Genomic DNA, 24,003 nt, shown 5'->3' with positions numbered 1-24,003 from the left:
AGAATTTATATCATTAATTGAGTTGAATAGACTAATTTAACAAATGGGAATACTGAGGCTTAGAGAATGGAAGAGAATTCTGGGACAGAGCTAGCTTTTAATGCTCTAGATAGTCTTTTAACTACAGTGATACACAGCTATCCCACTTTAGGATTAAAGCTTCATAATAAACTAGAGTCATCCCCTCTCCCTACTTTTGATTGTTCCTTGCAGCTGAACATTTACTAAGTCTTTTCTTGTTGTGTGAGGCTTGCTCTATCTATACTCAGACCTTACAACCTGCACACATGCCACACCAATATGTGTTTGGAAAGTTCACTAACACTTGCTTCTTTCCATTCCTTCTATTTGGTATATATGTGTAGTCATCCCCTCTTTCCAGCTACCACCCTTATGGTAATACTTTAACCTTGATACTGCCCATATTCCACATCTCAATCTTATGCTCCATCACTCAACAACCAATTTCCATATTTGTTGTGATGTCCCATCTATCCATCACTTATTTTTCAGTAGCAACCACTGACATCTTCCTCTTCCCTTCAATCCTTATTTAGTATAAATATTTGACTACATAAAAGCAAATTCTAAGTTCCACAAAAGAACATAATAGTACAAACAAATGCTCTGGTGCAAGTGACACACCAGGAAAGATATATAGAGGATGCATCATGAAAATCATTAATGGATAATAGCTTTCCATGAGAGGATCTCCTATAACTCAGTGAGAAATAGAAAAAAATCACCATGAGCAGAAAAGAGAGTTAATGGTGTACAGGGTGTATGCTGAGAGAATAAAGTGAAGCTAGTAACTGTGGAAACAACTCCCAAATGAATACAAGAAAAGTGAAACTTCAGAGAAAATAATTTCAAACCTAGTTTGTTCACAGAGAGGTCATCATTTGATAATACCCACACGAGGGAAACAATGTTTTTACTCATTGATGATAGAAGCTTGAATCTAAATCTTCAAGGAAACATGGATAACAATTCATATTAAATTAAACCTTAAGTAAATTTAGAGTCAGCAGTTTCAGTCTTAGAAAGGTATTCTGAAGATAATCTTTTCTATATGTGAAATGATGTACATCCCAAAGAACTTGGTGATGCTGTGTTTTTTAACAGCAACACACTGAATATAATAGTCTAAGTCTCCATTAATATAAAATGGAGCAAGTTAAACTAGAACTCTCCCTTCACTCCACATCAGGCATCTGTTTTTTAAAACAAAGACAAGGCAGCCCTTTATGCAAAATTGGTGCAGCCTATTACATATAATAAATGGGAAAAGATAGATGGGCAATATTGTTTTCATTCTGTTTTCATTTGGAGAGAAAAATTTAGAACCTGAATTTATATGGTTTTATATATGTGGAATGCATGCCTGTAAGATGTTGACCAATCTGGCTGTCTTGGAGAAGAGTGGTGACTACAGATTGTTACTGAAGGGGGAAGGTAGACTTTTCCTTCTTTCTCTTATGTCCCTCTGACTTTGTAGCATAAGTCATCTTAAGAATGGAATTAGATGAGTCAGGTGGTAATGAGGCATGCCTTTAACCCCAGGACAGAGTGCCCACTGCATAAGCATTAAGAACTGAGCTCAAATCCCCAGAGCACACATAAAACAGGGTATGGCAGCTCACACCTGTAGTCCCAATGCTCCTACAGAAAATTAAATGGGAAGATGGAGATGGGACTTCTTCAAAGCTCACAGGACAGCTAGCCTGGGTCTCCCAGCACTGAATAACAAGAGTCCCTATCTACAATGAGGTGAAAATTGAAGGCATAGCCCCAAGATGTTCCTCTGACTTTCACATATACGATATGGCACACTAGCATTTACATCAATATATAAAAACCCACACATACACATACACAGGAATTTTTTAAATGTTAATTAAAAGTAATGAGATGAATAAATAAGCAATTCTTCACATGCACATAAAGCATACTGACCACTTTCACACCCTCCCACTCTGTGTGTTTGTGACTAAGAAAAATAGTTTGGTCATTCTATGAAACAGGGTGACTCCATTATTATCACAGCACCTTGATCAGATCAGAGCATCTTTAATGAGACTACAAGATGCAGATAAATTACACCATTTTTGGAAACAAACTAGAGAAGTTATTTCTGTTTAGATCAAATTAAGAGCTATTGATAGGAAAGAATATATAGTTATAAGAAGAAAGTTTGGTGCAAAGTTTTTGAGGGAAAACTAGAGTATATACCCTTACCCCATTACCCAGACATATTCAGTGTCTATGTGATGTTATATGGCAAAGGTCCTGTGGGGACTGGAATGGATTTTTGTTTTAATACAAAACTTTCTGCCTTCAACATTTCTACAATTATACTTCCTTGATGTTGAAGCTTCTTATCTTCTGGGACTTTCATTATTGTGGTTTGTGTTGTTTGGATCCACTTGAGTGACTTGAAGCTGGCAGCTTCAGCCTTGTCTTCTATGCCACACTTGATGCTTAGAATTTTAATCTCTTCTCATGACCATAAAGGTGATAAGGGGAAAAAGTCATAAAGGCACCCCTGCAAGCAGTGTAAGGTTTTTATTTAGCCATATGGGATCTATCACCTTTTGTTCCTACTTTGGAAGGTACCTCAGTATCTCTTATACAGTGAGTACAGGAAGCCTACTCCCTCATGTTAGACTGTGGGTGATGACCCAAACAGTTCACAGACAGAAGAATGGAGACAAAGACCATAATTGCTTTTCTGAGACTCATGTCCTCATTATGAAGCCACCTGAAAGATACACGTATATAACAAGCATATATAATCAATGGCCATGAGGATACCAGGTGAGCAGGGTTAGTTGTAGATATTTAAAAATCTTTAGGAAAATGTGAATAGATGCACAAGACCCAGAGGATAAGTAGGACCTGGTTTTCTTTTTTTTTCATTTATTTTTTTATTTAATTTTTTATGCATGTTACTTTCAGTTCCCTCTTCCTCCCCCTCCTCCCCCACATCCTAATCCTCCCAACCCATCACCACACTCCACATCCCCTCTGCTCCTCAGGGAGGGCAAGGGCCTCCATGAGGGATTTTCAGGGTCTTTCACATCATCCCGGGAAGGGCCCAGGTTCTTCCTCATGTGTCCAGGCTGAGAGAGCATCCCTCCACGTGGCATAGATTCCCAGAGTCCTTCTGTATGCCAGGAATAAATACTGCTCCACTCTCCCAGGTCCCACAGATTGCCAAGGCCTCCTCTCTGTCACCCAGGTTCGGTGGGAGGGTGTCTGGATCGGTCCCATGCTGGCCACTCAGTCATCAGTCTGGGGTCCATGTGTTCCGCTTTGTTTAGGTCAGCTGCCTCTGTGGGTTTGCCACCCCGATATTGATTCCTTTGGTCATCACTCTTCTTTCAACTGGGTTCCAGGGGTTCAATTCGGTTCACGGTTATGGGTGTCTGACTCTGTCTCCATCAGCCATTGGATGAGAGTTCTAGGATGGCATGTAAGGTAGTCATCATTCTCATTATCATGGGAGGGCATTTAAGATAGCCTTAATGCCAGTTGGTGTCATTCTTGCAGATCTGTGAAGATCTCACTAGTGCCAGATCTCTCCTCCAACTTAAACTGGCTCCCTCTTTTCTGGTATCTCCCATCATTTTCTCCTCTATTCATACCCTGGCTCAACCTTTCTGCTATCCCATGTCCTCCTCTCCCCTCCTCTTTGTCTCTCTCTTTCTCCCATCTCCTTCTACCCTTACCTCCCCCAATCCAATTATGAGATCTTATCTCCTAACCCTTCTCTGGGTTACCATGTACATCTCTCTTAGGGTCCTCCCTGCACCCTAGACCCTCTAGCGGTGGGGTTGTGGGCTGGCAATGCCATGCTCCATGAGGACTTGGTTTTCTAAAAGGAATGGAACAACCTGTATTTGTCCAAAGTCTATTTACTGAACAGTAGCTATTGTCCCAGACAGTGTTTAATGTAATGGAGGGCCACTAACACAAGTCTGTAAGCCCTAATAAAAACTGCATTCTAATGGGTAAATACATCAACAAAGTAAATGTGTAAATATATAAATCATATGTAGTTATAGATAGAAATTTTAATGAGCAGCAGCATAATAAAATGTTGTAGCACAAATTTTCATCACTTTTAGGGGAGTAGGATTTGAAATTTTAATTATGGTGGCTGTGGCATCTGAGTGAAAAGAAAAATGTGACTTATCAATTGGTTAAAAATCTTAAGAAGATTATAGAAGAACAGAATATAAATAATGAGAAGCCCACAGAGTTCGGGTTGGCTTGTATTTGAAAGTGAAGGTGTTAGGATTTGTTCAGGGAATGAAAGTGAGGTACTCGTGAAAGTTAGTGGGAGCAGACAAAGCTCTTTATTGTATATATTTAATTTGAAATCAATTAAACAAATGAATAGAGAAGCCCTGAGCTCAAGGAAGAAGTCTGGACCTAAGATAAAATCTGAAGCAATCAGGATGTGGGCAGATTTTAAAACTATAGACCAAAAGCCTGGAAAAGGAGACAGAAAAACAGGGGAGGGGGGTTACAGCTAACCTTCAGATGATTCTGACTAAGAAGTTAGGGAGATGACCAGGATCAGTACAGGAGTTGTAAGGAGTGTCCAACAAGTTGTGAACAATGTATAGCAACTATGTAAGAGAGACTGGAATGGATGCATTATAAGACAAGGAGCCCTGCAGAGTCCTGGTAACAGAGAATCTCCCAGAAGATGAGACAGGACCCTACCTGGAGTTTGAGAGGGACTGTGGCTCTGCCACCACCTTCATCTCAAGCCTCAAGTTTCAATGCTTGTGAGAAGATGTTATTTCCAGTCACTTTATAAACCTCCTTGTCACAGCCCTGGGAAACTAATACAGTGAACTTGGTGACACCTAAAGCCATTACAGGAAATGGCTACAGAGATTCCAGTTTATAAAATACACCATTTGATTCAAGATAACAAACTATTTTTGAGCCTTCATGCCAAAATTCATGAATGGGTATCTTGGAGGGGATACGTGTGTTTTAGAACCTCAACCTTTCTGTCTTTCTTGCTTTCTGGTCTATAAAGTCAATGTGTGCAAATACTGGGCAAGAGAGAGAATAGCATTGGTCTCATAGGGTTCTGCAAGTTCTCTCTGATCTCTAGTGCAGAAGTCAAATGAGTTTTTCCTTGTCCCTGGGAATGCTTAGGCCTTGAACTAACCACTCAGTTGCACATGTAGGCCTCATAGGGATGTCAGAAAGGGCAGCCTGCTCAGGAGTTCAGATACTGTGGCTCTAGGCACATGTATCCACTTGGAGAAGAAGAGATGAAGAAGAGCTAAAAGAGAGGTTAGACATGTTCCCTCTCACCCTCATCTCCCTAGAGAGTATCTAGCATTCTCTCATCTTAGAAATCCTCCAGAAAAGAGCTAAGAGTTCTGATCTAATAATGATGGGCTTAGAGTATCAGTCTAAGAGATTATGTTTCAACCTGCCAGCAAAGATGAATTCTAGCTAGGGAAATCTGAATTTCCATAAAGCTGTGCAGCATTTAGTAGTATCCAGTGAGCACAGATAGTTATGGTGCTCCTTAAGTCTAATTACAATGGAGTCTAAGCCAAAAAAGCTCCATGTGAATAAGCATTTGACACCTAATCTATGTGATACCTAACACAGTAGAATTTGAAACAAAACAAAGCATGCAGACTCCTTGTTGCCTCTTTCATCACTAAGAAAGCATCTGAGGTCTGGGCTTCAGAATAACCATACTCAAATTCCGACTCTAACTTTGACCATTGAGATTACCTTGAACGAGACTCCTCACATTTTTAACATTTGGTGTATAATACCATAACAAAGACTGATATGTTCCCTAAAAGATCTCCTGTCAGTGGTAATCATGTGTTCAATATGCTCCAGTCATTCTGTTTATTAACTGCATGTGCTCAATCATATTCCTTTCATTCTTAAAATTGTGACAATTTTTTCAATTATGCAGCTAACAAATTTCTATGTGATTATATGAAGGTGTCTTTGTCTTCAGAAAATTCTTTCTCACAAGTCTAAAAAAGTAAAAAAATGAATTAAAGAAGATACCAGAAATTGGAAAGATCACCTATGCTCTTGTATAGGTAGGATCAACATAGTTAAAATGGCAATATTTCCAAATCAACTACAGATTCAATGCAATCCTTATCAAAATTCCAGCACAATTCTTCACAGACCTTTAAAGAACAATATCCAACTTTATATGGAAAAATAAAAGACCCAGGATAGCGAAAACAACTCTGTACAGTAAAGGAAATTCAGGAGGCATCACTATCCCTGACTTAAAGATCTACTATAGAGCTGTTCTGGCAGCGGGATCAGGTACAACAGGCCCTGCTTCTGGGCCTGTGTTCCAATGCCTGGGGATCCTCTGGGAACTGCACAGAGTTTCCAATCCCTGCGGGAGCCAAATTCCCCAGATTCCAGGACTTCTCTCCCACCAAGGAGACCAGGAAACCAGAGGAGCCAGGGAGACCAGGGGAGCAGCTGTTCTGGCTGGATCAGGTACAACAGGAGCCAGCAAAGGGTCCAGGGGACCAGGTGGGAGGCTAAGCACCCCAGATTCCTGTTCTTCTTCTCCAACCACTGGACCAGAATGAGGACAAGGAATAGAGGAACTACCAGATTATTGGACTTGCTAGCACCCACCAAAAGGAAACTCTGGTCCCCTAAACACCAGACCAGTAAGGGGCTCTTTCTGCACCCACTAGAAGAAGAGATGGTAAAGAGAAAATACAAAAACACACTCAGCAACAGAAAGACAAATATGACGCCACCAGATTCTAGAGACTCCACACCAGCAAGACTCCAACATTCCAATGCAAACGAAGCAGAAGAGAATGACCTTAAAACCACTTTCATGAAAATGACAGAGGCCCTAAAAGAGGATATAGGAAAATCCCTCAAAGAAATGGAAGAAAAAACAAACCAAAAATTGCAAGAAATGGAAGAAGAAACGAAGCAAAAAAATGCAAGAAATGGAAGAAAAAACAAAGCAAAAAATTAAAGAAATGGAAGAAGAAACAAACCAAAAAAGGCAGGAAATGGAAGAAGAAACAAAGCAAAAAATGCAAGAAATGGAAGAAGAAACAAACCAAAAAATTCATAAACGGCAACAAATGGACGAAAAGATAAACCGAAAATTGCAAGAAACAATGCAAACACTGCAAGAGTTGAAAACTGAAATAGGGGCAATAAAAAAACACGATCTGAAGAAAGGCAGGAAATAGAAAAGCTGGGCAAAGGGTCAGGTACTACCGATACAAGCATTACAAACAGAATAGAAGAGATGGAAGAGAGAATCTCAAATGTTGAAGATACACTAGGAGAAATGGATTCATCAACCAAAGAAAACCTTAAGTCCAACAAATCCTTGACACAAAACATCCAGGAAATATGGGACAACATGAAAAGACCAAACCTAAGAATAATAGGTATAGAAGAAGGAGAAGAAAACCACTTCAAAGGGGCAGAAAACATATTCAACAAAATCATAGAATAAAACTTTCCCAACCGTAAGAAAGACATGTCAACGAAGGTACAAGAAGCTTACAGACACCAAATAGAGTGGACCACAAAAAAAGTCCCCTTGCAACATAATAATCAAGACCCCAAATATAGAGAATAAAGAAAGAATATTAAGAGCAGCTAAGGAAAAAGGCCAAGTAATATATAAAGGCAGACCTATCAGAATTACACCTGACTTCTCCATGATAACTCTGAAAGCCAGAAGGTCCTGGATAGATATTCTACCAACACTAAGAGACCATGGATGCCAGTCCAGACTACTATACCCGGCAAAGCTCTCAATCACTATAGATGGAGAAAACAAGATATTCCATGACAAAACTAGATTCAAGCAATATGTATCCACTAACCCAGCCCTTCAGAAAGTTTTGGGAGGAAAAATCCAACCCAAGGAAGTTAACTACAACCAGGAAAACATAGGCAATAGAGAATCCCTCTCTACCAACAGCCAAAAGAACAAAGGGGTGAAATTCCAAACATAATTCCACCAACAACAACCATTGAAAATCAAAGAAGGATGAGCAATCAATGGTCGTTAATATCCCAAACATTAATGGCCTTAACTCACCCATAAAAGGACACAGCTAGCAGAATGGATTCGAAGACAGAACCCTTCCTTCTTAGGCATACAAGAAACACACCTAACCCTCAAAGACAGACATTACCTGACAGTTAAAGGTTGGAAAAAAGTTTCCAATCAAATGGACCCAAGAAACAAGCAGGCATAGCAATCATAATATCTAACAAACTAGACTTTAATATAAAATCAATCAAAAGAGATGAAGGAGGTCGTTACATACTCATCATAGGAGAAATCCACCGAGATGAAGTGTCTATCCTGAACATCTATGCCCCAAATAAAAAGGCATCCACATTCATAAAAATATTACTAAAACTTAAATCACATATGAAGCCCCACACAGTTATATTGGGAGATTTCAACACACCACTATTACCACTAGACAGGAATACCAGACAGAAACTCAACAAAGAAGCAAAGGGTCTAATAAAAGTAATGAACCAACTGGGATTATTAACAGACATCTATAGAACATTTCATCCACATAAAAAACAATATACATTCTTCTGACCACCACATAGAACCTTCTCAAAAATCTACCATATACTTGGCAACATATCAAACCTCAGCAGCTACAAAAAAATTGGAGTAACTCCATGCATCTTATCAGACCACCATGCTTTAAAATTAGAATTCAACAACAACACAAATTGCAGAAAACCTACAAACTCATGGAAATTGAATAATGCACAACTGCACCATTCCTGGGTCAAAGAAGAAATAAAAAAAGAAATTAAATACTTCCTAGAATTCAATGAGAATGAAGACACAACATACCCAAACTTATGGGACACTTTGAAAGCAGTGCTACGGGGGAAGTTCATAGCACTAAGTGCCCACATGAAGAAACTGGAGAATAGTTATACTAGAGAATTAACAGCACAGCTGAAAGCTCTGGAACACAAAGAAGCAAACTCCCCCAGGTGGAGTAGATGCCAGGAAATAATCAAACTGAGGGCTGAAATCAATAAAGTAGAAACTAGGAAAACAATACAAAGAATCAATGCAACGAAGCGGTGGTTCTTTGAGAAAATCAACAAGATAGACAAACCTTTGTCCAAACTTACCAAATGGCAGAGAGTTAACATGCAAATTAACAAAATCAGAAATGAAAAGGGGGACATAACAACGGACTCTGAGGAAATCCAGGGAATCATCAGGTCATACTTTGAAAACCTGTACTCCACAAAATTTGAAAATTTAAAGGAAATGGATGACTTCCTGGATAGCTATCACTTGCCAAAACTAAATCAAGAACAGATAAGCAATTTAAATAGACCTATAACCCCTGTGGGAATAGAAGCAGTCATCAAAAGTCTCCCAACCAAAAAAAGCCCAGGTCCAGATGGTCTCAGTGCAGAATTATGCCAGAAATTCAAAGAAAGCTTATACCAATTCTTCTCAAAGTATTCCACACAATAGAAGCAGAAGGGTCTTCGCCAACTCTTTCTATAAGGCTTCAATAACCTTGATTCCCAAGCCACAAAAAGACACAACTAAGAAAGAGAACTGCAGACCAATATCCATCATGAACATTGATGCAAAAATACTCAATAAAATACTGGCAAATCAGATCCAAGAACATATCAAAACAATCATTCACCACGATCAAGTAGGTTTCATCCCAGGGATGCAGGGATGGTTCAACACACGAAAATCCATCAATGTAATCCACCATATAAACAAGCTGAAAAACAAAAAAATCACATGATCATCTCACTAGATGCTGAAAAAGCCTTTGACAAAATCCAACACCCATTCATGATAAAGGTCTTGGAGAGCCGGGCGGTGGTGGCACACGCCTTTAATCCCAGCACTCGGGAGGCAGAGGCAGGCAGATCTCTGTGAGTTCAAGGCCAGGCTGGACCGACAGCCTCCAAAACAATACAGAGAAACCCTGTCTCGTAAAAACCAAAAAAAAGGTCTTGGAGAGATCTGGGATAACAGGATAACAGGGACATACTTAAACATAATAAAAGCTATATACAGTAAACCAACAGCCAACATCAAACTAAATGAACAGAAACTCAACGCAATTCCTCTAAAATCAGGAACAAAACAAGGCTGTCCACTCTCTCCATACCTTTTCAACATGGTACTTGAAGTTCTAGCTATAGCCATACGACAACAAAGGGGGATCAAGGGGATACAAATTGGGAAGGATGAGGTCAAACTTTCACTGTTTGCAGATGATATGATAGTTTACATCAATGACCCAAAGAACTCTACCAGGGAACTCTTACAGCTGATTAACACCTTCAGCAAAGTGGCAGGCTACAAGATCAACTCAAGAAAATCAGTAGCCCTACTATATACAGATGATAAAAGGGCTAAGAAAGAAATCAGAGAAACATCACCCTTTACAATTGCCACAAACAACATAAAATACCTTGGGGTAATACTAACCAAAGAAATGAAAGACCTGTATCTCAAGAACTTTGAATCTTTAAAGAAAGAAATTAAAGAAGCCCTCAGAAAATGGAAAGATCTTCCATGCTCTTGGATAGGTAGGATCAATATAGTAAAAATGGCAATCCTGCCAAAAGCAATCTACAGATTCAATGCAATCCCCATTAAAATCCCAGCACAATTCTTCACAGACCTTGAAAGAACAATAATCAATTTTGTATGGAAAAACAAAAGACCCAGGATAGCCAAAACAACCCTGTTCAACAAGGCAACGTCTGGAGGCATCACCATCTCTGACCTCAAGCTCTACTATAGAGCTATAGTCCTGAAAACAGCTTGGTATTGGCACAAAAATAGACAGGTAGAACAATGGAATCGAATTGAAAACCCAGATATTAATCCACACAGGTATGAACATCTGATATTTGACAAAGAAGCTAAAAATACACAATGGAATAAAGAAAGCATCTTCAACAAATGGTGCTGGCATAACTGGAGGCTGGCATGTAGAAGAATGCAGATTGATCCATGTTTATCGCCATGCACAAAACTTAAGTCCAAATGGATCAAAGACCTCAACATAAATCCAGCCACACTGAACCTCTTAGAAGAGAAAATGGGTGGTACCCTTGAACGAATTGGTACAGGAGACAGCTTCCTGAACATAACACCACTAGCACAGACAGTGAGATCAACATTTAATAAATGGGACCTCCTGAAACTGAGAAGCTTCTGTAAGGCAAAGGACACAGTCAGCAAGACAAAAAGGCAGCCCACAGAATGGGAAAAATATTCACTAATCCCACATCTGACAGAGGGTTGATCTCCAAAATTTACAAAGAACTCAAGAAGCAAGTGTCCAAAACACCAAAGGATTCAATTAAAAAGTGAGCTGCAGAACTAAATAGAGAGTTTTCAATAGAGGAGTCTAAAATGGCTGAGAGGCACTTGAGAAAGTGCTCAACATCCTTAGCCATCCGGGAAATGCAAATCAAAACAACTCTGAGATACCATCTCATTCCTGTCAGAATGGCTAAAATCAAAAACACCAATGACAATTTATGCTGGAGAGGATGTGGTGAAAGAAGAACACTCCTCCATTGCTGGTGGGAGTGCCAACTGGTTCAGCCACTTTGGAATTCAGTATGGAGATTCCTCAGAAAAATGGGAATAAACCTACCACAAGACCCAGCAACTCCACTCTTAGGCATATATCCAAAAGATGTCCATTCATACAAGGATGTCTGTTCCACTATGTTCATAGCAGCATTATTTGTAATAGGCAGAACTTGGAAGCAACCTAGATGCACCTCAACCGAAGAGTAGATAGAGAAAATGTGGTATATTTACACAATGGAGTACTGTTCAGCAGAAAAAACAATGGAATCCTGAGATTTGTAGGCAAATGGATGACACTAGAAGAAACCATCCTAAATGAGGTAACACAGTCACAAAAAGAGAAACATGGCATGTACTCTCTCATATATGGATTTTAGACATAGATCTGGGGAGTGCCAGCCTACAATCCCATGTCCAGAGAGTCTGGGAAACAGAAACTTCATTCAGTGGCTGATGGAAGAATAGGCACACTCCCATGGTTAAGCACTGAGCTGAACTCAAGAAAGCCAGTAACAGAGAGGGAGGACTGATGACCAAAGGTATTAAGACTGGGCTGGTTTAACCCCAGAAACCGCTGACCTGACAAAGTTTAACTCTTGAATCCCAGGTATCAGCCTGGGAATCCAGCATGGGACCTATCAAGACCCCCTAAATGTGGGTGTCAGTGAGGAGGCCTAGGTAATCTATTGAGCCTTGGGCAGTAGATCAGTACTCATCCCGAGTATACACACGGACTTTGGACTCCCATCCAACAATGTGAGATGCACGCTCACCCTGAACTCTTGGGGGAGGGTCTAGGCCCTGAGCTGGATAAAATGAGACTATGGACATGCTCATGGTGGGCTGCACTCTCCCTGGGGAAATGAGGGGAAAATGGGGGGGATGGGGGAAGGGCATGGGAGGAGGGGAGGGAAAGGGAGAGGGACCTGGAACTGACTTGTGAAGCAACCTTGTTTCTAATCTAAATTTAAACTTAAAAATAAATAGTAAAAAAAGAAAGAAAAATAAAAACTAATTAACTGAAGTGTCAAAAAAAAAAAAAGATCTACTATAGAGGTATAGCCTGTTGAACTATGTTCATAGCAGCATTATTTGTAATAGCCACAACCTGGAAGCAACCTAGATGACCCTCAACTGAAGAGTGGATGGAGAAAATGTGGTACTTTTACACAATGGAGTACTACTCATCAGAAAAACAACAACAAAAACAATGGACTCTTGAAATTCACAGGCAAATGGATTGGCACTAGAAGAAACCATCCTGAGTGAGGTAACTCAGTCACAAAAATACAAACATGGTATGTACTCACTCATATATGGATTTTAGACATGGAGAAGTGGGATTGTCAGTCTACAATGCCACCATCAGAGAGACTGGGAAACAGGGAGGACCTTAAGAGAGATATGCATGGTAGCCCTGAGAAGGAGAATGAGGCATGATAACCTGAGTGGATTGGGAGTATGGGGGAGGGAGAAGAGGAGGGAAAAGGAGGACATGGGGGATCAGGAAGACTGAGTCTGGGGAAGAATACAGAATGAGAGATACCATAGTAGAGGGAGCCATTATAGGTTTGAGGAGAGATCTGGCATTAGTGAGATTTTCAGAGATCTACAAAGATGATACCAACTGGTAATCTAAGCAATAGTGGAGAGGCTACCTAAAATGCCTTTCCCCAATAATGAGATTGACAACTACCTTATATGTCATCCTTTAGCCTTCATCCAGTGGCTGATGGAAGCAGAGGCAGAAACCCACAGCTAAACATTGAACTGAACTCCTGGAACCCAGTTGCAGAGAGGGAGGAGTCAAAGGGGTCAAGACAGTGCTGGCCAAACCCACAGAGACAGCTGAAGAAGCAGGATCTCATGGATCCCAGACTGGTGGCTGAGAGACCAGAATGGGACTAACCCAGACCCCCTGAACGTGGGTGTTAGTGAAAAGGCCTCAGTAATCTATGGGGCCTCAGCTAGTAGATTAGTCTTTATGCTTGGCATGCGAATGGCCTTTGGCAGCCCATTCCACATGGAGAGATGCTCTCAGCCTGGACACATGAGGAAGGGACTAGGCCCTGCTTTGGATGATATAACAGACTTTGGAGATCCTCCATGGAGGGCCTCACCTTCCCTGAGGAGCAGAGGGAGCATGGGGTGGGGAATTGGGAGGGTTGGTGTGGGATTGAAATGTGAAGCAAGTTCATTGCTAATTTAATAAAAAATAAAAATAACTCATGTATGAAATTCTCTAAAATTAAATATATATTAAAATTTTCAGAGATAAAGTTAAACATAATTAAATTCTTAAAATAATTTTGTTAAGCAAAAGTAAACATTGGTATGTGAAATTTGAGAATTATATAAAATGAAGCAAAATTGATAAAAATGACTCACCCACCTTTGCTAGGAACCAGGCGTGAGAGTATATCCAGCCCTGTCTGCATATTTTCTCACATCCTGACTTGTACTTCACTCAGGAGAAAACAGAATGGGAACCCGGAAAACACACGATCCAAGTCTCCATGTCATCAAAGCCATCTGAGGAAAGGTGTACAGAAGAGCTTGTCATTAAAGACCAAGCCAAGCTTGAAAACAACAACAAAAGATTTCATAGGTTCACAACTGAAATAAAGATAGTCTCCCAACAGACAAAACTAACAATTATTTAGAATCCTGAATGGCTCCACATAATGTCAAGAAAATGAGTATCTACATTTGCCATCATTTTATGCAAAGTCCATGAATAAGAAATGTAGTTTGTTAATAAGAGGAATCTTGACTTTTTCTTTGCAATTCCAAACTCACTCATAAAGGGGCAGGCCTGTCCTGGGCATTAGCAAATCATGGCATATCAGGTTGCCATTACACCAAGCACATTCTTCAGTATTCAGGGTGGGAAAGCATGAGGAATAGGTTCCCAAGAGCTAAAGCACCAGGGACAGCTCCTGCTCTCATTGCCAGGAGTCCCACAAACAGACAAGGCTCGTCAACTGTCACAGACTTGCAGACCAGTCTAGTTGTTGATTCAGACACTGTGAGTTTCCCTGAGCCAGGCTAGTTGTTTCTTTGGATTTTCCTGTGATGTTCCTGAGCTCCCTGGCTCCTACAATCCCAACCATGGGTCTCTGAATCTGCCTCTGTCAGTCATTGGATGAAGGCTCTCTGATAACACCTGGGGTAGTCACAAATCCAATCACAGGAGAGCCATTGCAGGCTAGGCATCTACTGCTGCCAAGAGTACCAGGTGGGAGTTTCGCTTGCATCAGAGCTGATGAGCAAATAGAAACTTCATGTCCTTTTCTCTCACCCCCTCCCCTTCACTTCCCCTGAAAAGGAGGAAGAGGCAGCTATGGTTGGATGTAAAACAATTAAATTTTTAAAATTCTACAAGAATTCTTAAGGCAATATATGTGCACATATGTGTATGTAGTATGCACATTCATGAATAACTCACTTAATAAATAAAAAAGAATCTGGGAAGAAATTGATGATTATAAAGTTGCTGTAAATTAAAGATTATAACAAATTTCCATACAGTTTTCCTGTTCTAAATTAGTCATCTTGCTTATACATTCTCCCGAAAGGTTGATACTGGCTGTCTTTTATAGTCTTTGTGTGTACAAATATAAAATGGTCTATTTTGTGTATAACAATGGAATCCAGTTTATTTGTGTATATCAGTGGATTCAATACACATTTCTCTAATATCTGAACTTGGTAAGGTTTTTTCTTATAATTATTGAACTTTTTATGACTTATTTTATGTGGAATTTCATCTAGTCTTTTGTTCACTATTTTAAAAATTTTTGTCTATTATTGAACTGTGTGAACAGATTATATACTAGGAATATAAATCCATTTACAGATACAGGATTATAAATTATTTCTTTCAATTTGTGCCTTGTCATTTCGTTTCTTGAAGTTACTTTTGATGATCTGAGGCATTCATTTTTAACATGTCCAGGTTGTCACCTGATTATCTACTTTTATGGCTGAATGTTATGCTAAGAAAACTATTCCTACAGAGAAGACACAATGATGCTTTCCTATGTAATATTAGCTCATGCTCTTAGGATTGTAGCTTCCTGAGCTACATTTCTGATGGGAAGTAGAGTTTGTGTCTCTCCTTTGTCTTTTCTCCTCTCCCTGGGAAGGAATCTAATGTACCGGAGAGTGGCACTGGACGAGTTATGCAGCTGAAGATGCCTTTAAACTTCTAATCCTGATGCCCTACTTGCAGTGTTGAGTGTTGAACCCAGCACTCCATGCATGTCACACAAGTGTTTCTCAGCGTGAACCGCTGCCGAGGCTGATAGGCATGTTCTCTATGTTATTGCTGAAAATATGGTGCTTTCTCCATTAATCTCTTCTAGCAACTCAGCCAAAGATCACTTTACCTGGCTTCACTCACACATATTTCTGATTTATACATCCTTGTTTATGATGACATACTACCTTATTATTGTGACTTCATGTTCTTAAATGTGTTCTTTTTCCAGGTAAATTTTAGGGTCAGTGTCTACAAAACTGCAATGTAATTTTGACAGGAATCATATGTACTGGAATCATATTTTAAGAATACTAGCATCCATATTTAGCCTTCTAGCTAAATAAGCAAACAAACAAATAAATACATTCATTAAATTAGGGCTTCGTTCCCAACCACATCATGCCTGGTTTTCTGGTCTCTGTACAATTTGCAACAAATGTGTTCCTAGTTATTTTAGTACTGGTTTTTTTAGAACTAGATCAAAAACTCTTGGAGTTTTCAATTTTCTTTTTTCTGGGAAAGTATGGACATGAAGTTTCAATTTGCTCATCAGCTCTAGATCCTGAGACCAGTGATCCATTAATCAGTCCTCAGTTTTTTTAAAGTTTCTTTAAGAATGCACAGGGGGCCTAGGGAATCTATTGAGCCTTGGGCAGCAGATCAGTACCCATCCCAAGTATACACACGGACTTTGGACTCCCATAGAACAATGTGAAGTGCACTCTCACCCTGACCTCTTGGGGAAGGGTCTAGGCCCTGCCCTATATGAAATGACAGACTATGGACACCCCCATGGAGGGCCTCACCCTCCCTGGGGGAATGAGGGGATAACGGGGGGGGGAGTTGGGGGGAGGGCACGGGAGGAGGGGAGGGAATGGGAGAGGGACCTGGAACTGACTTGTGAAGCAACCTCATTTCTTATCTAAATTTAAACTGGAAAATAAAATATGAAAAAAAAACAATGCACAGCTACACAACCAGGTCAATCAAAAGGTAGTTTTATTTCTTTTCACCGTCAATTTCTGTTTCCTTCTTTGTTGCTTCTTTTCCAGTTATATCAGTCACAATTTCCACCATGAACATCTTTTCCACCTTTGGAATGTCTTGTAGGCATGGTGCTTTTGCTCATCTAAAACTTACATTTTTCGACTATTTTAGGCAGCTCTCATCATGACATGGAATTGTCACTTTAATTGTCTTCAATTTAAAGGTTGCACTTTCACTGTCTTCTACATCCCTTAGCTTGTGATGAGAGCTAAGCTATTACTGTGATTAATATTCACTTATTTTATACATCTTCTGTTTACTCCAGTTCATTTTAAGGAATTTTTGACCATGTATTACGCAACAATGACATGCTACACTATTGTTTTGTTTGCATTGATTTGTGTAGGAGTCACTGAGATTTTATAATGGTCAAAAGAAAACATTCACATGTCTAATGTTTACTTTGTCAGACCCAGATCAGAAATTGGGACCAGAAGGAATAGAAGTGTGTGGTGTCAAGAGAGAAACATACCTAGTCAGAATAGCTGCTGAACTACTGAGTAAATATCCAGGCTGTGAATGCCTGCAGCCTGCAGAGCAAGGTCTCATCTCTAGAGCCTCACTGTACTCACAGCTAAAGAGGGCCTTCCTAGCAATACTTTTGCTCCTGGATTTTTGTACAGTCTTGGTTTCTTCAAGCCACACTGGATACTGTTAAACAATGAACACTGAAGAGTTTCAAGGCAAAAGCTGTTCAGTAAACATTTATATGCAACATCTGTTGCTAGAGACACAAAGCCTGGGGTTTGCTGGCTTTATTTTTGCCACTTGTGACTTAGCAGTTCCAATCTCTCTTTTACCCTGGTGGCCATGCTAGCTTCCCCCAAATACTTCTCCACTCTTCAAAGTATCATTCCCTCATAGTTCTGATAATTAAGAATAGCTTTTGTTTACCCCATGAAGTCTGTGGAAACTTCATGACTGGTACTGGCTGAGAAGTTAGACCCCTGACCCAGGGGAGCAAGGGTTATCACGAACTGCCAACTGCCCCAAGGGCTCTCCTTTCCTGTCAATCCCATGTCCTTCTTCACTATTGGCTCCTATTTTCTTTTTCCAAAAGCCCTGTATGGCTTCCAGAACCAACTTGATCCATGGAACACGGTGGAATGGAAGGTTTATGTATTCAAAGGCAACCTTCTCCTTGGGAAAAAACTTCAACACATGACAGAACAGCTCTGGTGTATAAGCACAAAACACCTTCCCTCCTTCAGCATCCATGACTATTTTGAAGCATGATTTTTCTCTTGGATCTGCATTTTCTGTATGTAAGCTTCAGTTGCTCCAAAAGTTTCATTCTTTCATACAAGATACAATTCCTGTCCTCCCCATCTCTCTTCCTTGTTCTTTTTTCCTTTTATATTTAAATTAGAAACAAGTTTGTTTTATATGTCAATTCCAGTTCCCTCTCCCTCCCCTCCTATAATGTTGCCCACCGAAACCCTACACCACTTCCCTATCTGCTCCCCAGGGAGGGTGAGGCCTTCCATGGGGGATCTTCAAAGTCTGTCATATCATTTGGAGCAGGGCCTAGACCCTCCCTCATGTGTCTAGGCTGAGAACATATCTCTCTATGTGAGGTGGGCTCCCAAAGCCCATTCATGTACTAGGGATAGATACTGATCCACTACCAGAGGCCCCATAGATTAACCAGAATTCCAAAATGACATCCTTGTCCAGGGGTTCTGAAAGAGTCCTATGCTGGTTTCTCAGCTGTTTCTGTGGGTTTCTCCTGCCTACTCTTGACCCCTTTGGTCATCACTCCTCCCTCTCTGCAAGTGGATTCCAGATTTCAGTTCAGTGTTTAGCTGTAAGTGTCTGCTTCTGCTTCCATCAACTACTGCATGAAGGCTCTAGAATGGCATACAAGGTAGTCACAAATCTCATTATCAGAGAAGGGCATTTAAGATAGCCTCTTGACTATTACTTAGTTGTGGTCAACATTGTAGTTCTCTGGACATTTCCCTAGTGCCAGATTTCTCTTTAAACCTGTAATGGTGGTAGAGAGGTGAGTCCCAGGGCATCTTCCAGCCTATATCCCCCTCTTTGAGTCCCGTGATCCTTGGCCACCAGCCCCTTCCTGCCATCAAACCCTTCAGAGGGACCTGTAGACAGAAAAAAGCAGCTAGCACAAAAGGCTGCCATTCTTCCTTTCCCCTCAACCTTGTGGGGAGGTAGGGAGAGAGAGAAAAAGAGAAAGATGGAAAGAAACAGAGAGAGAGAGGAGGAGGAGGAAGAGAGGGCCTTGAACCCATATCTACCAGGAAAGGGAGAGATCCCCCCACCTGTACCCACTGGAAGAGATTGAAAGACAACAGTATAAGAACACATGCAACAACTGAATTATATGACACCTGCAGAATCTAGGGACTCTACACCAGTAAGAACTGAACATCCCAACACAGATGAAAGAAGAATGTGACCTGAAAGACAACCTCATATAAATGATAGAGGCCCTCAAAAGGATATGAGAAAATCCTGTAAAGAAATGGAAGGAAACCAATAAAATGCAAGAAATCAATAAATCTTTTAAAGAAAGCAAGGAAAGACAAGACAAAAACAATCTAACAGATTACAGAAACAATTAAAACAGCTCAAGACCTGAAAACTGAAATAGAGACAGTAAAGAAAACACAAACTGAGGGAATGTTGGAGATAGGAAAGCTGAATAAATGATCAGTGACTACAGATGCTAGCATAACAAACAGAATACAAGAGACAGAAGACAGAATCTCAAGTGCAGAAGATAAAGTAGAGGAAATAGATTCATTGACAAAAGTAAATCTAACTCCAGCAAATCCTTAACACAAAATATCCAGCAAATATGGGACACTGTGAACAGATCAAACCTAAAAACAATAGATTTAGAATAAGGTGAATAAGGCCAGCTCAAAGGTGCAGAAAACATATTGAACAAAATCATAGAAGAAAACTTTCCAAACCTGAAGAAGGACATGCCTGTGAAAATACAAGAAGCTTACTGAACACCAAATAGACTGGACCAAAAAAATGATCAAAACATAAACATACAGTATAAAGAAAGAATATTAAGAGCAGCAAAGGAAAAGGACCAACTACAATATAAAAGTAGACATATCAGAATTACACCTGATTTCTCCATGGAAACTCTGAAAGCCAGAAGGTCCTGGATAGATGTTCTACAAACACTAACAGACCACAGATTCAAGCCCAGACTACTATACCCAGCAAAATTCTCAATCACTATAGAAGGAGAAAACAGGATATTCTGGGGGGGGGCGAGATTTACACAATACATATCCTTAAATCCATCCATACAGAAATTTCTGGAAGGAAAACTCCAACCCAAGAAAGTTAACTACACTCACAATAACATAGGCAATAGATAATCCCACTTTACCAAAAGTCAGAAATAGGTGAAAAACTGACACACAATACCACCACCAAAACCAAATCCAAAACAAACAAGAATCAACAATCTATGGTCATTATCAACAGTCTTAATTCACCTATAAAAAGACACAGGCTAACAGAATGGATATGAAGACAGAATCCATCCTTGTGCTGCATACAAGAAACACACCTCAACTCAAAGACAGAGGTTACCTTAGAGTTAAGGGTTGGGAAAAGATTTTTCAATCAAATGGACCTAAGAAGCAAGCAGGTATAGCTATCTTATTATCTAACAAATTACACCTCAAATTAAAATTAATCAAAAGAGATGAAGAAGGACATTTCATATTCATCACAGGAAAAATCCATCAGGATGAAATTTCAATTCTGAACATCTATGCCCCAAACACAAAGGCACCCACATTCATAAAAGAAACTTTACTAAAACTCAAATCACATACGAAACTATGCACACTTATAATGGGAGATTTCAACACACCACTCTCACCACTGGACAGGACCACCAGACAGAAACTTAAACAAATAAACAAAGGAAATATCAGAAGTTATGACCCAATTGAGTTTAACATCTATAGAACATTCCATGCAAACACAAAAGAATATACCTTCTTCTCAGCACCAAATGGAACCTTCTCTAAAATCAACCACATACTTGGCAATAAAGGAAACCTCAAAAAATACAAAAATTGGAGTAAATCCCTGTATCTTATCAGGCCACCATGGCTTAAAATTAGAATTCAAAAACAACACAAACTGCAGAAACCCCACAAACTCATGGAAATTGAACAATGCCCAACTGTATCACTCCTGGGTAAAGGAAGAAATAAAGAAAGAAATAAAAGACTGCAAAGAATTCAATGAAAATGAAGACACAACATACCCAAACCGATGGGACACTCTGAAAGCAGTTCTAAGAGGAAAGTTCATAGCACTAAGAGCCCACATGAAGAAACTGGAGAGTAGCCACGTTATAGAATTAACAGAAAAACTGAAAACTCTAGAACAAAAAGAATCAAACTCACCCAGGAGAAGTAGATGCCAGAAAATAATCAAATTGAGAGCTGAAATAATAAAGTAGAAACAAAGAAAACAATGCAAAGACTCAATGAAACAAAGATTTGGTTCTTTGAGAAAATTAACAAGATAAAGTTTATCCAACCTAACTAAAAAGCAGAGAGAGAACATGCTAATTAACAAAATCAGAAATGAAAAGAGGGACATAACAACAGACCCTGGAAATCCATAGAATCTTCAGGTCACACTTTGAAAACCTGTATTCCACAAAATTGGAAAATTTAAAGGAAATGGATAATTTTATGGATAGATATCACTTACCAATATTAAATCAAGAACAAATAAACATTTTAGATAGACCTATATCCCCTACCAAAATAGAAGCAGTCATCAAATATCTTCCAACAAAAAAAGTCCTGGATTAGATGGTGTCAGTGCAGAAATCTACCATAAATTCAAAGAAGAGCTAATACCAACACACTTCAAATTGTTCCACAAAATAGAAAAAGAACGATCACTGCCAAACTCTTTTTACTAGGCTACAATTACCTTAGTAACCAAGCCACAGAAAGACACAACTAAGATAGGGAACTACAGACCAACTCCCTCATGAACATTGATGCAAAAATACTAAATAAAATACTGGCAAATCGAATCCAAGAACACATCAGAAAAATCATCCACCATGATCAAGTATGCTTCATCCCAGGAACACAGAGATGATTCAACATATGAAAATCCATCAATGTAATCCACCACATAAACAATCTGAAAAAGAAAAACCACATGCTGAAAAATCCTCTGACAAAATTCAGCACCGCTTCATGATAAAGATCTTGGAGAGATTAAGGAGAACAGGAGCATACCTAAACATAATAAAGACAATATACAGCAAACTGGCAGACAACATCAAACTAAATGGAGAGAAATTCAAGGCAATTCCTCTAAAGTCATGAACAAGGCAAAGTTGTCCACTCTCTCCATTTCTGTTCAGTATTGTAGTTGAAATTCTTGCTAGAGCAATAAGACAACAAAAGGAGATCAAGGGGATACAAATTGGAAAGGAAGAAGTCAAACTTTCACTATTTGCAGATAATATGGTAGTTTACATAAGTGACCCAAAAAACTCTTCCTTGTTCTTAAACAGTGTTTCCTGGCAATAATAGGCACTAGTGATTATCACCTGGTCTTTGCCTCAGTATGATTTCAGTGAGAGCTCAAGGGTTGAATTCACCTGACAAAAGTCATCAAAACTTCTGAGAACAGTCTTAGTTCTATCCTGGTCAAAAAATTGCATGTGTATTTGGTGCCTAGGTATGAAGGAGTTCACAGTGTCTCAGGTGTGACTTGGTTCTAAGCAATGGTCAATGCCGCGATTCACCAAATTTTGCTAGACTTGAACGTCATTGTAAAATGGATCTCACCTTCTCACCTTCCTTTCGTTCATATAGGAAACACTGCTTTTGCCTTAGTTCCATGGCCATGCCTCCTGTAGAACACACCTGTAAATTTGCAGAATACCATTCCTTAGTCTTCTCATCCTGTTGCCTCCACCAGAGCCACCTGAATAAAATGTGTCTCACTCATAGGAACAGAACGAGAAGCTGGAGGCAGCTCCTCTGATCTCTTAAGGTGGATGACTTCTTAAGTCTACAGTGTTTAAACTCTTAATAGAAATTTATTCTTCACATCCTTGAGCTGGATCAGGCTTGAAAAGCTTCAGATATATTTTTTCTCCTTCCTCTTCATAATCTATCCAGTTCTAGAGAATGAATTTTTTCTAGTTCTTCATATCTCTCTTAATAAAGACAACCACAAATTCTTCTGTAGAATATACCCTATCAGCCTGTTGCCTCTGAGAATCTTATTTCTTTTTTTCCATGGCCCTTTTGTATCTGAATTAGAGCAATTGATTTAAGTGTTGGGTCACTTTCTAATGATTTCACTGTACAAAAACAAAATCAAAGATTGATGGATCCTTGGGCTAAGAGGAGCCTGGAGAAGTCCAAGGATTTTCTGTGGGTATGAAGAAATCAACACAGGCTGTCAAGTGATTTGTCCAGAGTCAAGTGGGAAGTCAGTACCCTGATGGGAAATTGAATCCAGGCTTCTCTGATGCCCATACAATGGTCTCCATGTATACAAAATAAAAATAGAGTATAAAAATAGTGTACTATGTATAAAGAAAAAATAAAACTTATTAGAGAGGCTGAAAACTATAACATTTGTTCTGTGCATATTTTGATTACAAATTATTTACTAGACATTTTCAGAAACAAGAGGGAGCAAAATAGAAAAAAATCATTCCTCCTTAGAATTTATACTTTAGTATGTGAGACAGATAAGAAATAAGAACCGTGCATGTCAGGTGTGCTAAGTTCCACAGTGAGAAAACAATCAGATAAAGGATGTCAAGAACCAAAAACAGTAAGGCCAAGTATAATTTAATTAAGGAAGTTATTAGGGAAAGCTTCTATGCTGCATTTCATTTAAGCAAATGTGGCATTATCCACTTCATTATCCTGCGGGGAGTGGTTGGTCTTCTGCCTTCTATGTGCCATTCACTATTGGTGACTGTGTCTCAAAGAGTACTTCTGAGACCCACCCTCAGTAATAATCATCACATATGGCA

General features: G+C 39.5%; 1 long non-coding RNA gene across 1 annotated transcript; it reads right to left on the bottom strand.

Moving 5' to 3' along the window:
• Positions 1-3,426: 3,426 nt before the first annotated feature.
• Positions 3,427-23,013, bottom strand: LOC121140666. Its single transcript, XR_005877591.1, has 3 exons — positions 22,796-23,013; positions 14,049-14,188; positions 3,427-3,463 (listed from the first exon to the last, which is right to left on the bottom strand). It is a non-coding gene; the product is annotated as an uncharacterized LOC121140666 (long non-coding RNA).
• Positions 23,014-24,003: the final 990 nt, after the last annotated feature.

Source organism: Mesocricetus auratus, unplaced genomic scaffold, assembly GCF_017639785.1.
Source record: "Mesocricetus auratus isolate SY011 unplaced genomic scaffold, BCM_Maur_2.0 Super-Scaffold_100006, whole genome shotgun sequence".
In the NCBI taxonomy this organism is placed as follows: Eukaryota; Metazoa; Chordata; class Mammalia; order Rodentia; family Cricetidae; genus Mesocricetus; species Mesocricetus auratus.
The sequence above is the reverse complement of the archived record's forward strand: the minus strand, read 5'-3'. Positions and strand labels throughout refer to the sequence as shown.